A 17,157-nucleotide genomic window follows, 5' to 3' on the forward strand; every position below is an offset into this window, starting at 1 on the left:
TTCGTGGCCAAGGTGCCAGAGGGCAAGGGCTTTGTGGATAGCGCCGTCGGGGGTACGATCGTCCTGCGATTTGATGACATCTTTGCTATACTTAACCTTCATCCGCTGCACTACACCTTCGTTCGGCTGTTTTCGCTGAGTATGGAGATGCGGATCATTAGAGACAAGACCCCAGACATTGTGATAGTCGACCCCTTCTACATGCGTGCCAAGATCTTGGGCAGCGCTGGGGACCGGCAAGTCGCGAGTTCACACCTCGAAGGCGTCATTCTGGCAAACCCAGATAAGGATAACTTCCTCGTGCCTTACTTTCCTGAGTAAGTCATCTCCTAACCGCCCCGTAACATATGATTTCTTAGATTTCGATCGTTCTTTTTTTTCTAACATTCCGTGTTCTGTGCAGTGACACACATTGCACACTCATCCTCTTAAGCCCGAAATATTCCATGGCCACGTATCTCCACCCGGACCGTGACTCCAAGATAGACTACACAAATATCAAGAAAGTTCTTGATGATGCTCTCCCCGGCTACGCCGCATCTAGAGGCACCTTTAAGAGGCCAGTTCGTAGGTACGGCAGGCACGTGTTCACCCACAATACGACGTTCCCCTGCGTCAAGCAGCCGCCTGGCGATCAGAAGGATGCCTACTACGCCCTCCATCACATGCGGGCGATCATGCGGGACCATAATCACCTTCCGCTACCAAATAATCTCAAAGATTGGGCCGCAAGCTTGGGGGCAATCCAGGACGCGGACATCCGACAAGAATTCTTTCGCATCCAGTTGGAGTTTGGAGAAATCATCCATCAAGATGTCCTTCGTACCTCGGGGCAGTTCTACCTCAAATTTCAACCGTCCAACGGCGAGATAGACACAACGCTACAAATGCAGGCTGACAACGCCCGCGACTTCATGACCATCACGACAGACGGCGGCTTCATCCACGCTCCGGTCCCATGAGTCGAGTCGAAAGTTGTGATGCTATGTGTAGTTCTGAAACATTCATTAGCTCATGTTGTAATTAAACTGTAGTGAACTTGTATGTCTCTTCGGTTTGGACAGTCGTTCAACTTAGATGTAATCGATGCTATTTGTTAGTAGGACCATGAATCGTGCTATTAATGTCTTGCTTTTCTCTTCCGATCCTTTTGTTGCATACTTATATTGCTTATGTATTGTCTGTTGTTTGGCTAGTGCATAGAGATGCCGTCGTATGTCGTGTATAAGGGCAAGGTTCCCGGAGTCTACGACGACTGGGAGGAGTGTCGGAGACAGGTTCACCGTTTCAGCGGTAACAGTTACAAAGGGTACACCACTAGGGCGGAGGCGGAATCTAGATACGCGCGCTATCTAGCGGGAGAGAGGAGGGAGCGTTGGAGGAACCGGATGAAGACCAGTTTCATCACGATGATGCTCATCGTGATGACCGCATCTCTCTTCTATGTGATGGTAGTTTAGATGATCGATATCGACTTGTAATGTGAAGACAAACTCGCTACTCGCGGTCTCGAGACTTGTAATGTTCTATCTTCGTTCGGTCTTTTGAATTCGGAGACTAATATGATGAATTGTATTCGGAGACTAATCTTCTATTGTATTCGATGAATCTGCTGTTGCTGTGTCCTGCTGCTTATTTTCTGTCCAATAATATATTTTGTAATCTGTGCAAAAATCAGAAAAGAAAAAAATAATAATCCCTAATATACATACTAATGGCGCATCACCCCAACGTGCGCCATTAGTATGCCAAAGGATACTAATGGCGCATCCCGGAGCAGTGCGCCATTAGTATGCCAGAGGGTACTAATGGCGCATCACCCAGCAGTGCGCCATTAGTATGCCGAAGGATACTAATGGCGCATCACACTGCAGTGCGCCATTAGTATGGCAAAGCACATGGGTATATATGGCCCCCTGGGAGGGATACTAATGGCGCACCGTGGCCTATACTAATGGCGCACTGCCCGGTGCGCCATTAGAGTACCAGATACTAATGACGCACCAGCAGTGCGCCATTAGTAAAAATTACTAGTGGCGTGATGCTAGTGGCGCACCAGTAGTGCGCCATTAGTAGGCAAAACTGGTGCGCCACTAGTAAGCCTTTTTCTAGTAGTGGCGGCGGCCAGGGCGAGGGGCCACGCGGGTGGTCCTGGCGAGCGTCTCCTCGTCGTCAGCCGCCGGCAGCTCCTCGGGCGAGGACGCCCAGTTCGCGGCCCGTTCGTCCAGCCGCGCGGGCGGCGAGGAGGCGTGGCGACGGCGCGCGGCAGCCAGGGTGAGGGCGCGAGGCGAGCGCGGGCGGTGACGAGGCGTTGCGAGGGCGTGCGGCGGCCAGGGCGAGGGCTCGGCGGGTAGCAAGGAGACAGTGGCGGCGAGCGCGGCCGGAGTGAGGAGCTCTGCTTGCAGAGAGAGGAGAGATTCTTTTTTCATGCAAATGGGTGGGTGGGCCTAGCAGAACAAGGGAGGAGAGAGGCTGACTGGCGGTGACGGGGTTTGACCATGCACAAAATAGCGTCGGACGCCCCAAGTGCCCCCGAGGGGCTGGGTTTGGCCTAGGGTCTCTGGGGCTATTTTTGCTCAAATCCGGGGCAAAACGACGTCTTGAGGGCATGACTGGGACCATTTTTTACCGCCGGTGCTCGACCAGAACCAAATTAGTTCTGGGGGCCGAGTGAAGATGCTCTTAGTTACTGTCAACTGAGAGGTCACTCTCAGAACCAAATTAAGATGATGAATTGTGAGGAGTGTTGCCATGAAAAATAACCGCATGCATTTCACGTACCAGAGAAGTCGGCTTAGGGCATCTTCAACACCGTCCATCAAAATGGCCACAATAACTGTCGCACTGTTTTGTTAAGTCCGCCAAATATTCATGATAATTCATGGATTAGTAGCTTCCACCAGCACTTAAAGAAAGGCTTCAGCCGAACCATGCTTGACTCACAGTAGATTTGTTTCACCAAGCACATGAAGAAAAAATTTATACAGATAGCACGCTTTGGCGAGCCTTCAAGTGTTGGCGGAAGCAAAGTACTAATCCAAGTGAGTGTTGGCAAAACCTTTCACAACCACTAACTAATGCCTAGTTTAGTGGCTGCATCTGAAGAAAAAAAAGTGAAACAAAGTGGCTTCCACCAAACATGTTGGGAGGTTTCAAAGCCTTACGCCAAAACGCTAAGCATGCAAAGCAAAAAAAGGGGGTCATCAACGGTCGTCTGCAATCTGGACAGAGAGAAGAGAGGGGTACATGATGGCTTTTGATTGACCAGATAGATGTCTGGACTCCTGCAAAGTCCCTAATTATGTGTTTCCGGTTTGTGAGATTTTGGACAATTGAACCGGTTCGCAGACTGATGGGGTACTATGTTAGATGGCAAAATGCATTCGGACATCATATATGCCCATACGTTGCAATGGTGGAAAGTTTTAGTATTATTGTGTTTGGCCAGGTCAAGGAACTATATCACCGGACAACAGCAGCCGGTGACAAAAAAACGCATCATATGTTTATGTGGCGTATGAATGAAACCTTCATGGAAAAACTAGATAAGCATAGGAGGAAGTTTTTCTCGTAGGGTTGTAATAAGCAAAGGCGCTACTATTTGGTTAAATGGAATAGGATTTATCGATCCAATGATAAGGGTGGCATGTGAGTTAAAGATCTCAGGAAATTTAATATTAGTCTTATGGTGAAATGGTGGTGGAAGCTTGATACTCAAGTTGGGCTTTAGCGGGACATTGTCAAGGCTAGATACTTGAGAAACAAATTTGTTGCCACTCTTAGCCCTTGTTTCTCTCCATGTTGGGAAAGCCTGTTGAAAGTCAAAGATCTTCATATGGTGGGTATAGAAAGATCAAGATCGGGTCTGGTAATTTAGCAATATTGTGGAAAGACTCTATTAATGGGCTGGCCCCATTTATGGAGCAACTCCCTCAATTGTTCGACATTTGCCCGGACCAGGACTGTACCGAGGACAAGTTTAGTGCCATAAACACTTCTTCCTTCTTTCAAAGAAGGCTTGATCCGGTGTTGTCAAATCAATGGAATGACTTGTGCAGTAGTGTTGTTGATATTTAGCTCACTAGTGATTCGGCCTATTGGGACATTAACAAGCCTACCCATTATATGACTAATTCCATGAACAAGTGGTTAGAGAAACCACTTAGTGGTTGTAACTTCAAATGGATTTGGGAGGCTAAAATACCCCTCAAAATTCAAATATTCCGATAGCAATTATTCCTAAACACTGTCCTTACTATGCAAGTAGTGAAACAGTGCTGCTGGCCGGGGAATCCCATCTACTCTTTCTGTAAGGAAGTCGAAACTTCCTAGGATTTATTTTTCACTTGTCCAGTGGCCAAGGTGGTGTGGAGATCAATTGGAGTGATGTTGGGAATGGATCTTTGTCCAAACAACCATTGGGAATTTTATGCTTGGTGTCATTCATTCCTGCCGGCCCGGAAAATATTATTCACTGTTGGTTTGGCTGCTGTCACCTGGGCCATTTGGCTGGCTAGAAATCAGGCCACATTTGAGAACAAAATGATCAAAAACCCTTTGAGAGTGCGTTTACTGATTATTCTTTTTTGTTGTATTGGCCAGGGCTGCAAAAGGAGGGCGGCGTGAAGATGCTTCGTGCTGGAGCTGAGATGATCTGCACAAGTGCTATATCGCTTATGAGGCTTTGTGATGCATCAAAGGAGCCGATCAGGGGAGAGTGATGTGTTGCACCCAGCTTCTTCTATGTCTTCAATCTCCTTAGTTTTTTGCGAGCCCTGGGTTTATGTCGTATCTTGAAGACTGTTTTGTGTGTCCCTATGTTTGTTGGACTGTTGGTTTTTCTACCAAGTAATAGGGCTATTCTATTTTGGTGTTGTTTAGGTTTTCGCCCCATAACATTTTTTTCGATGACGGGCGAATGTAGTGGGTTTTCTAGCAATGCGTTGAACTCGCTTCCCCTCCTTTCTCGTAAATAATAATCGCCCATAGTCGGGAAAGGAGGGGACAAAAAAATCGAAGAAACACACCATGCTTTATTATTAGGTATAGATATAGATATGTTTTTTGTTTTTATAGATATAGATATGTTCACATAGTCTCATATAGTACCATGCAACTCCAGATTAGGTACGGTGTGTCTCATATGTGGAGTTGCATGGTTCTCTAAACTAGACTCGAAAGTTGGGTACAAAAAAACGAAGAAACACGCCGTACTTTATTATTAGGTACATATCTTTCACAACTATTTCTAGGCATGCATTAATACAGAACCTTGTAGAAAAATATTTTTCATGGCAAATCTAGCGGAGTTTTTTTCCAACAAATTCTATTTGTATCTATTATTACCAGCCAAAGTTAGAAAAGTTGGACTTCACAATATCTGGAAAAGTATCTATACAACTAAAAATGCGATTAATTTTTGCAGGAAAAACAGTGTGATGTTGAAAGCACTGGACAATTTAATGGAATTTACTGGATCGTGGCATTAATTTTTCATAATAATGTTCATACAAACTCATGTTCTTTATTCTTTCAGCTAATTACATCTTTAAATGGTCTTTATTCTTTCAGCAATGGTTAATGGAGCCCTCTAGGGAAGAGTCAGGACAGTGAAGCTGGCACTCGAGTTCATCGTGCTATCAAACGTCTCCACGTCATCAATCGAAGTGATTCAGATGAAGCCTAACTTAGTTCTTTCAGTTTATTCGGGCTCTATCCCATGCCTATGTTGGTCCAAACTTGTTATTTCGTTGTAAGACTTTGTACCTGTCGTTGGCTTTATTAATTTAAAGTCGAGCGCCCCTTGCACCTTTTATCTAAAACAAATGCTCGCACCACTTAGGAGTGGATTGGTATATATGTGACTGAATCAAGTAATACCAAACAATTAATAGTATAAATTTGAATCATTCTAACTTTATGGAAAAATAGATGCAAAAAATTGAATAACCATGTGTCCCACATGACAGTATCGGTGAAACCACGATAATACTAACACGGATTCCATGAAAATGAAGTGATTTCACACACTAAAGCAGGGCATCATTTCCTGTCAACCATGCTGTAACATCCCAAAATTCTAAATTTTGGAATGTTATATTAAATAAATAGTTTTGATTGTTTGTTTGATTGTGGTGTGGTTGCTTGAGTGAAATTGAGTGAAATTTGAAACTTTTTGAAAGTTAAATGAGAGGGAATAAAAGGACTTTCCCAAACTTTCATTTTACATTTATGATCTTCATGAATTCAAATTCATTTCATCATAAAACCCTAGAGTGAAGATGACATGACTTCTTTCATTTAATTAAATGAAAAAGGTTTTTGAAAAGATGTGAATTCCATTTGGAACTATTTCAAATTCAGAAACTTTAAGCAACTCAATGATTTTCATGAGAGAAGACAAAATGACTTCTTCAAATCATATGAAATATGAGTTGGGAGTTTAAAAGAATCAAATTTAAAGTCCCTTTGAAATTATTTTTCAGTTTGGAGTTATTTGCAAATTATTTTTATCCAAAAATAAAATATATGGAAAATAGGGTAAAATGATTCCCTACATCAGAAAATTGGGGAGAAATAAATTGGAAATCATTTTGGTTTTTAAAAAATGATTTTTATGAGGTTTTATGGCACCAGTAGCATTGTTTGCTTTATTTAAACTTTTGAATAATTTATTTGACGCTAGAAAAATGTTCATGTTGTAGCCAATCTTTTTCTGAAAAATTTGATATATAATATGCCTATAGTATATTTTATTTTATATGGTTTTATTCTGGTTTTTGTTTGTCTGGAAAAATGTTTTATAAAAAAAACTTTCCGCTGACGTTCCAACTGGGCCAGGCCAAAGCCCAGTCGCGCATGCCGTCTCCCTCCCGAGCGGGAGTCTGCCGCCCGCACGCCAGCGCCGCCGCCGTGGCCGACTCGGCCTCCGCCTCACCGCCTTGTCCCCTCCTCCACACCACCTGTCGCCCCCTCCCCTTTAAATAGCCGCGCCCCGCCGCCTCTCCTCCTGACCAGCAACCGCCGCTGCCCTCGCTTCGCGCCGCCGCCGCTGCACACCACCAGCGTTGTCGCTTTGCCTCGCCGCTCGCTGCCCCGCGCCACCGCACCACCGCCGTCGGCCCCGCCGAAACCCGACGCCAGAGCTCGCCGCCTCTCGCCGGATTTTCACCGAAGTTTAGGTAAAAACCTATATCGTTTTTTAGGGTTTCGTCGGTTTAGTTTCGGTTTTTCTGTTAGTTCTAAATAGCGAGCGTTCGTTCGTTTAGGATCTCTAACGAACATATTCGCTAGATTAGGTTCTGTAGTGAACGTTGGTTAGTTAGGTTTTTCATTTTCTGTTTATTTTTCGGCCAGGGACTTAGATGTAATTAGTTTTCTTACAGATTAGTCCCTGTTCTTCAAACGTTCACAACTTTTCAACCGCTTGTCCAAATCCAACGAAACCAATGCCAAGTGCTTCCTTATGATCCCCTCTGTCCAGATAATCAACTTAAACATGTATTTGAAACTTTAAAATTTGTTTTCAAACAAATTTGAATTCAAATTTCTTTTGTTCATAACTTGAGTTTCGTAACTCCGTTTGAGTTGATTCTTTTTGCAAATCGAAGCTCTTGACCTAAACTTTCTGATAAGACCAAATCCACCCAATTTTGGTACTATTAGAATTTTTTTTCTGTTGCAAGAGTTAATTGCTTGTTTTCGAAGTTTTCCGAGATTTTTTCTTTGATTCTTTTGTATGATTGCTTATGTGTGGTTACTATTGCTCGCTTACGATAGATTGACCGGAGTGTGACGAGTAGAACTATCAGGAGTTATGAGTGTGAATCATCTTCATTAACAGTACAAGGCAAGTTCACACTTTGATCATATTTTTCATACCCAGTTTTTATGCATTAGTTTCAACCCTCAAACATTGCATGAATAGGATTTGATAACATGTGGGTATTGGGAAGTAGTTGATGAGGTAGGAACCTATTGTCTTGCATTCAATCCCAGGGTACTATTGCGTTATGCTTGCACTACTTTTCTGTGCTCGTAGACGTGGATTGGTTTGTGAGATTCATGAAAGATGCGAGAGTTATTTATATCTAAGAGTTAACTTACGGTGGCTACTTTAATACACATCTGGGTGGATTGGTTGGGGCACCCTGGGGATATACCAGTGGCTTGCCCGGACACCTGGGGTTATACCAGTGTTGTCCTAGGAGATCCCGGGGTACCCGTGTGATCATCGTATGGTTCGCCACCCAGGCTCAAAGGGATCATAAGATTATTCATGCTGGAAACTTCCGTGTGCAGCCACAAGACATTATGGGCTCTGGCATAGTTGAGTATGTTGTGTGACCTCTTACAGTGGTAGACTAGCAGATGTAGGGGATGTAGGTGGTACTGTCTACCCATCGTAAAGAGTTAATGCTTCTGAAAGACTGTGTCTCGGTCATCCGTTTCTCAAACATCATGTAATGCGAGAAATTCAATGGAGGATATCGAGTCTTGTGGGGAAAAGTGCGCAAACCTCTGCAGAGTGTACAAACTAATCATGATTAGCCGTGTCCACGGTTATGGACATCTTGAGTATCTGGTGCTTGAATTATTATGTTGATCTCATCACTTTACCTAATTAATTTGTCGGGTTATTAACTTTTAATTTTGGGATTGAGTTGGGGTTACCTTCTCAATGATTTTCAACAAGCTTTGTAGTTGAATAAAATCTATTCCTTTGTTGTAGGAAAAAATTGGCTTTATGCAAAATTGAACTTAGAGCCTCCACCAGCCAAATATGCATGTAGTGATAGCTATTATTCTTCATTGCTCTATGATGTGAATTTGCCAGTACATTCAATGTACTAACCTACATGGCTGTAACGTCTAATGTTGCAGGAATCTTATGACGAGTAAGTGATACGTTAGGGTTAGCGATGTCTACACTCAACTTTGCCGTTGGTGTTGTTGGGACTCCACAACCTTGTTGTTACTTCCGCTATTTGGATTGAGGTAATAGTATTTACGTCAATTTATACATGTGATTTACCTTTGTTATAAATTCTCGAGTACTGTGTGTGTCAGCATACCGATCCAAGGATGACACTTAAGCACATAGACTTGATCCATTCGGGTCGGGTCGCTACACAAGCAGTGCAAGTAGATCGATCGCTTTTCTCCTTGTTGGATCTCCCTTAAATGCAACATATAGGTTGTCTGACCATTGCAACATAAAACCCCGTGTGCTAAATTTGAAGGAAATATGCCCTAGAGGCAATAATAAAGTTGTTATTTATATTTCCTTATATCATGATAAATGTTTATTATTCATGCTAGAATTGTATTAACCGGAAACTTAGTGCATGTGTGAATACATAGACAAATACAGTGTCCCTAGTATGCCTCTTCTTGACTAGCTCGTTAATCAAAGATGGTTAAGTTTCCTAGCCACAGAAATGTGTTGTCATTTGATGAACGGGATCACATCATTAGAGAATGATGTGATGGACAAGACCCATCCATTAGCTTAGCATAATGATCGTTTAGTTTTATTGCTATTGCTTTCTTCATGACTTATACATGTTCCTCAGACTATGAGATTATGCAACTCCCAAATACCGGAGGAACACCTTGTGTGCTATCAAACGTCACAACATAACTGGGTGACTATAAAGATGCTCTAGAGGTGTCTCCGATGGTGTTTGTTGAGTTGGCATAGATCGAGATTAGGATTTGTCACTCCGTGTATCGGAGAGGTATCTCTGGGCCCTCTCGGTAATGCTCATCTCTATAAGCCTTGCAAGCAATGTGACAAATGAGTTAGTTACGGGATGATGCATTACGGAACGAGTAAAGAGACTTGCCGGTAACGAGATTAAACTAGGTATGATGATACCGACGATCGAATCTCGGGCAAGTAACATACCGATGACAAGGGAACAACGTATGTTGTTATGCGGTTTGACCGATAAAGATCATCGCAGATTATGCAGGAGCCAATATGAGCATCCAGGTTCCACTATTGGTTATGGACCGGAGATGTGTCTCGGTCATGTCTACATAGTTCTCCAACCCGTAGGGTCCGCACGCTTAACGTTCGATGACGATTTGTATTATGAGTTATGTGATTTGATGTACTGAAGTTTGTTCGTAGTCTCGGATGAGATCATGGACATCACGAGGAGTCTCGAAATGGTTGAGACATAAAGATTCATATATTGGAAGGTTGCATTTGGACATCGGAATGGTTCCGAGTGGTTCAGGCATTTTTCCGGAGTACCGGGAGGTTACCAGAACCCCCTGGGGAAAGATATGGGCCTTATGGGCCATAGGAGGGAGGCGCGTCCCTTGTTGGCCGGCCTCCTCCTCCCCTCCTTTATATACGGGGGCGGGGGAGCACCCCAAAGACACAACAGACAATTGTCTTAGCTGTGTGCGGTGCCCCCTCCATAGTTACACACCTCGATCATATCGTCGTAGTGCTTAGGTGAAGCCCAGTGCCGGTAACTTCATCATCACCGTCACCACTCCGTCGTGCTGACGGAACTCTCCCTCGGCCTCAACTGGATCAAGAGTTCGAGGGACATCACCGAGCTGAACGTGTGCTGATCGCGGAGGTGTCGTACGTTCGGTACTTGGATCGGTTGGATCGCGAAGACGTTTGACTACATCAACCGCGTTACTAAACGCTTCCGCTTTCAGTCTATGAGGGTACGTGGACACACTCTCCCCGCTCGTTGCTATGCTTCTCCTAGATAGATCTTGCATGATCGTAGGCAATTTTTTTGAAATACTATGTTCCCCAACAGTGGCATCCGAGCCAGGTCTATGCGTAGATGTTATATGCACGAGTAGAACACAATGAGTTGTGGGCGATAATAGTCATACTGCTTACCAGCAACGCCTTACTTTGATTCGGCGGTATTGTTAGATGAAGCGGCCCGGACTAACATTACATGACCGCGTTCACGAGACTGGTTCTACCGACGTGCTTCGCACACAGGTGGCTGGCGGGTGTCTGTTTCTCCAACTTTAGTTGAATCGAGTTTGACTACGCCCGGTCCTTGTTGAAGGTTAAAACAGCACACTTGATGAAAAATCGTTGTGGTTTTGATGCGTAGGTAAGAACGGTTCTTGCTAGAAGCCTGTAGCAGCCACGTAAAACTTGCAACAACAAAGTAGAGGACGCCTAACTTGTTTTTGCAGGGCATGTTGTGATGTGATATGGTCAAGACGTGATGAGATATAAATTGTTGTATGAGATGATCATGTTTTGTTAAAGTTATCGGCAATTGGCAGGAGCCTTATGGTTGTCTCTTTATTGCATAAGATGCAAGCGCCATATAATCGCTTTACTTTATCGCTATGCGATAGCAATAATTGCAAAAGCAATAGTTGGCGAGACGACCATGTGACAACACGTTGATAAAGATCAAGATGATGGAGATCATGGTGTCATGCCAGTGACGATGGAGATCATGACGGTACTTTGGAGATGGAGATGAAAGACACAAGATGATGATGACCATATCATGTCACATATTTTGATTGCATGTGATGTTTATCTTTTATGCATCTTATTTTGCTTAGTACGACTGTAGCATTATGAGATGATCCCTTACTAAAATTTCAAGGTATAAGTGTTCTCCCTGAGTATGCACCGTTGCGACAGTTCTTCGTGCTGAGACACCAAGTGAGGATCGGGTGTGATAAGCTCTACGTTCACATACAACGGGTGCAAGCCAGTTTTGCACATGAGAATACTCGGGTTAAACTTGACGAGCCTAGCATATGCAGATATGGCCTTGGAACACTAAGACTGAAAGGTCAAACGTGAATCATATAGTAGATATGATCAACATAGTGATGTTCACCATTGAAAGCTACTCCATGTCACGTGATGATCGGACATGGTTTAGTTGATATGGATCACGTGATCATTTAGATGACTAGAGGGATGTCTATCTAAGTGGGAGTTCTTAAGTAATATGATTAATTGAACTTAAATTTATCATGAACTTAGTCCTGATAGTATTTGCATATCTATGTTGTAGATCAATTGCTCGCATATAGCTTCCCCGTTTTATTTATGATATGTTCCTAGAGAAAACTAAGTTGAAAGTTGATAGTAGCAATGATGCAGACTAGGTCTGTGATCTGAGGATTATCCTCATTGCTACACAGAAGAATTATGTCCTCGATGCACCGCTAGGTGATAGAACTATTGCAGGAGCAAATGCAGACGTTATGAACGTTTGACAAGATCGGTATGATGACTACTTGATAGTTTAGTGCACCATGCTTTACGGCTTAGAACTGGGACTTCAAAAATGTTTTGAAACGCTATGGAGCATATGAGATGTTCGAAGAGTTGAAATTGGTATTTCAGACTCATGCCCGAGTCGAGAGGTATGAGACCTTGATGTCTACTACACAACCTTCTTATTGTAGACGTTGTTGGGCCTCCAAGTGCAGAGGTTTGTAGGACAGTAGACAATTTCCCTCAAGTGAATGACCTAAGGTTTATCAATCCGTGGGAGGCGTAGGATGAAGATGGTCTCTTTCAAACAACCCTGTAACCAAATAACAAAGAGTCTCTTGTGTCCCCAACACACCCAATACAATGGTAAATTGTATAGGTGCACTAGTTCAGCGAAGAGATGGTGATACAAGTGCAATACGTATGGTAGATATAGGTTTTTGTAACCTGAAAATATAAAAACAGCAAGGTAACTAATGATAAAAGTGAGCGTAAACGGTATTGCAATGCTAGGAAACAAGGCCTAGGGTTCATACTTTCACTAGTGCAAGTTCTCTCAACAATAATAACATAATTGGATCATATAACTATCCATCAACATGCAACAAAGGGTCACTCCAAAGTCACTAACAGCGGAGAACAAACGAAGAGATTATTGTAGGGTACGAAACCACCTCAAAGTTATCCTTTCTGATCGATCTATTCAAGAGTCCGTAGTAAAATAACACGAAGCTATTCTTTCCGTTCGATCTATCCTAGAGTTCGTACTAGAATAACACCTTAAGACACATATCAACCGAAACCCTAATGTCACCTAGATACTCCAATGTCACCTCAAGTATCCATGGGTATGATTATACGATATGCATCACACAATCTCAGATTCATCTATTCAAACCAAGACAAAGTACTTCAAAGAGTGCCCCAAAGTTTCTACCGGAGAGTCAAGACGAAAACGTGTGCCAACCCCTATCCATAAGTTCACGAGGTCACGGAACCCGCAAGTTGATCACTAAAACATACATCGAGTGAATCACGTGATATCCCATTGTCACCACAAATAAGCACATGCATGACATACATCAAGTGTTCTCAAATCCTTAAAGACTTAATCCGATAAGATAACTTCAAAGGGAAAACTCAATCCATTACAAGAGAGTAGAGGGGGAGGAACATCATAAGATCCAACTATAATAGCAAAGCTCGCGATACATCAAGATCATGCCGAATCAAGAACACGAGAGAGAGAGAGAGATCAAACACATAGCTACTGGTACATAACCTCAGCCCCGAGGGTGAACTACTCCCTCCTCATCATGGAGAGCGCCGGGATGATGAAGATGGCCACCAGTGAGGGTTCCCCCCTCCGGCAGGGTGCCGGAACAGGGTCCCAATTGGTTTTTGGTGGCTACAAAGGCTTGCGACGGTGGAACTCCTGATCTATTCTGCTGCCCGATGTTTTTAGGGTATATGGATATATATATAGGCGAAAGAAGTCGGCCAGGGGAGCCACGAGGGGCCCACGAGGGTGGGGGTGTGCCCAGGGGGTAAGGCGCGCCTCCCTGCCTCGTGGCTTCCTCGAAGCTTCCCTGACGTCTACTCCAAGTCTCCTGGATTGCTTCCGTTCCAAAAATAACTCTCCCGAAGGTTTCATTCCGTTTGGACTCCGTTTGATATTCCTTTCCTTTGAAACACTGAAATAGGCAAGAAAACAACAATTTGGGTTGGGCCTCCGGTTAATAGGTTAGTCCCAAAAATAATATAAAAGTGTTTAGTAAAGCCCATAAACATCCAAAACAGATAATATAATAGCATGAATACTTCATAAATTATAGATACGTTGGAGACGTATCAGCATACCCAAGCTTAATTCCTGCTCGTCCTCGAGTAGGTAAATGATAAAAGAAATAATTTATGAAGTGTGAATGCTAGCAGGTGCACAAGTTTGATCAATGATAATTTCAATCACCTTTTCTAGCATCATTATATGTCATAACAGTAGCTCATCTCATAAAACTTTTCATGATCAAGTAAAAAGCTATTCACATGTTAAAGCATAGACCATAAACTTTCTTGAAAACTAACAAACTATGTTCTCAGTCATCAAAAAATTGTAATTCATCTTATTTTCAGGAAGGGTCTATGTAAGAGCTTTGATTTAGCAAATCCCACATACTCAACTATCCCAACTTAGTTATCATATTGTGACGCCCCCGATTTGACCGTACACTAATCATGCACGCAAATGTGTACGATCAAGATCAGGGACTCACGGGAAGATATCACAACACAACTCTACAACATAAATAAGTCATACAAGCATCATAATACAAGCCAGCGGCCTCGAGGGCTCGAATACAAGTGCTCGATCACAGACGACTCAGCGGAAGCAACAATATCTGAGTACAGACATAAGTTAAACAAGTTGCCTTAAGAAGGCTAGCACAAACTGGGATACAGATCGAACGAGGCGCAGGCCTCCTGCCTGGGATCCTCCTAACTACTCCTGGTCGTCGTCAGCGGCCTACATGTAGTAGTAGGCACCTCCAGTATCGTAGGTGTCAGCGTCGATGGTGGCATCTGGCTCCTGGACTCCAGCATCTGGTTGCGACAACCAGATAGAGAGGGAAGGGGGAAAAGAGGGAGAGAAGCAACCGTGAGTACTCATCCAAAGTACTCGCAAGCAAGGAGCTACACTACATATGCATGGGTATATGTGTAAAGGGGCATATCAGTGGACTGAACTGCAGATTGCCAGAATAAAAGGGGGATAGCTAGTCCTGTCGAAGACTACGCTTCTGGTCATCTCCATCTTGCAGCATGTAGAAGAGAGTAGATGGAACTCCTCCAAGTAGCATCGTATAGCATAATCCTACCCGGCGACCCCCTCCTCGTCGCCCTGTTAGAGAGCGATCACCGGGTTATATCTGGCACTTGGAAGGGTGTGTTTGATTAAGTATCCAGTTCTAGTTGTCATAAGGTCAAGGTACAACTCTGGTTCGTCCTTTTACCGAGGGACACGGCTATTCGAATAGATAAACTTCCCTGCAGGGGTGCACCACATAACCCAGCACGCTCGATCCCATTTGGCCGGACACACTTTTCTGGGTCATGCCCGGCCTCGGAAGATCAACATGTCGCAGCCCTACCTAAGCACAACAGAGCGGTCAGCACGCCGGTCTAATCCTAAGCGCGCAGGGGTCTGGGCCCATCGCCCTATGCACACCTGCACGTTGCGAACACGGCCGCGAGCAGACCTAGCAACCCACACGATCACGGCGGTTACGTCAAAGCGGTCCAACACGGCGCGCGCCACTCAGTCGCTGACGTCACGAAGGCTTCGGCTGATACCACGACGCCGGGATACCCATAACTACTCCTGCGTAGATGGTTAGTGCGTATAGACCAAATGGCCAGACTCAGATCAAATACCAAGATCTCGTTAAGCGTGTTAAGTATCCGCGAACGCCGACCAGGGCCAGGCCCACCTCTCGCCTAGGTGGTCTAAACCTGCCCTGTCGCTCCGCCACAAAGATCCACTTGCGGGTACTCCTACGAGCCGACCCGACTTTAGTCATCACATGTGTCATGTATATAATGTATATAGTATATACCCGTGATCACCTCCCAAAGTGATCACGGCCCAGTAGTATAGCATGGCAGACGGACAAGAGTGTAGGGCCACTGATGGAACACTAGCATCCTATACTAAGCAGTAGGATAGCAGGTAAGGGTAACAACTGTAGCAACAATGATAGGCTATGCATCAGAATAGGAGTAACCGAAAGTAGTAACATGCTACACTACTCTAATGCAAGCAGTATAGAGAAGAATAGGCGATATCTGGTGATCAAGGGGGGGGGGCTTGCCTGATTGCTCTGGCAAGGAGGGGTCGTCAACAGCGTAGTCGGTCGGGGCACCAGCAGCGGCGTCGGTCTCGTAGTCTACCGGAGAGAAGAGGGGGAGGAAACAATGAATACAATGCAAACAGATCTATAACGATGCATGACATGACAAAGCGTGATGCTAGGTGTGCCCAAACGCGGTAGTAGGTGATACCGGCGAAGGGGGGAACATCCGGGAAAGTATTCTCGGTGTTTCGCATTTTCGGGCAGATGAACCGGAGGGGGAAAGTTGCGAGTTCGATATGTTAGGGAGGTGTGGCGAATGAACGGACTGCATATCCGGATTCGTCTCGTCGATCTGAGCAACTTTCATGTACAAAGTTTTTCCATCCGAGCTATGGGTTATTTTATATTAATTTTAAAAGATTTAAATCATTTTTAAGATTAATTTAAATATTTTAATTCAATATTATCCAGAACAGTGTTTGCTGACGTCATCATGACGTCAGCAGTCAACAGAGGTGTTGACTGGTCAAACTGACGTGTGGGTCCCACCTGTCAGTGACACATTTTAATTAAACACATTAATTAACCTAAACAGGATTAGTTAGGGGTGGGCCCCATTGTCATTGACTACTTAATTAACTAATTAACTAATCAGGTTAATTAGGTAACTAATGTGTAATTAGTTTAATTAATTGTTTAATTTAATTAACCAAAATTAATTAAGTTAATTGTTTCTTTATTTAATTAATTAATTATTTAGTTTTAATTTTATTTTCATTTTTATATTTTATTTTTATTTTCATTTTTATTTACATTCTGGGGGCGAGGCCCCCGTGTCAGTGGCTCAGGGGGGGCAGCGGGCGCTAATGGGCGTCGAGCGCAGCCCGATCTGGCGCAGCGGACGCCCGCCTGAACGGGCAAAATCGGGGCGCGGGCGGGTGGCTTGCCGGAGCCCGGCCACGGACGGCACCGGCGGACGGCGGCGGGTCGGCGAACGGCGGCGATGCTGGGTAGCGCACGGTGGGCGCGCACGGCAAGGAGGCCGCTGGCGTGCCCGCAGGC

This window comes from Triticum aestivum, chromosome 1D, assembly GCF_018294505.1.
Source record: "Triticum aestivum cultivar Chinese Spring chromosome 1D, IWGSC CS RefSeq v2.1, whole genome shotgun sequence".
NCBI classification, from domain to species: domain Eukaryota; kingdom Viridiplantae; phylum Streptophyta; class Magnoliopsida; order Poales; family Poaceae; genus Triticum; species Triticum aestivum.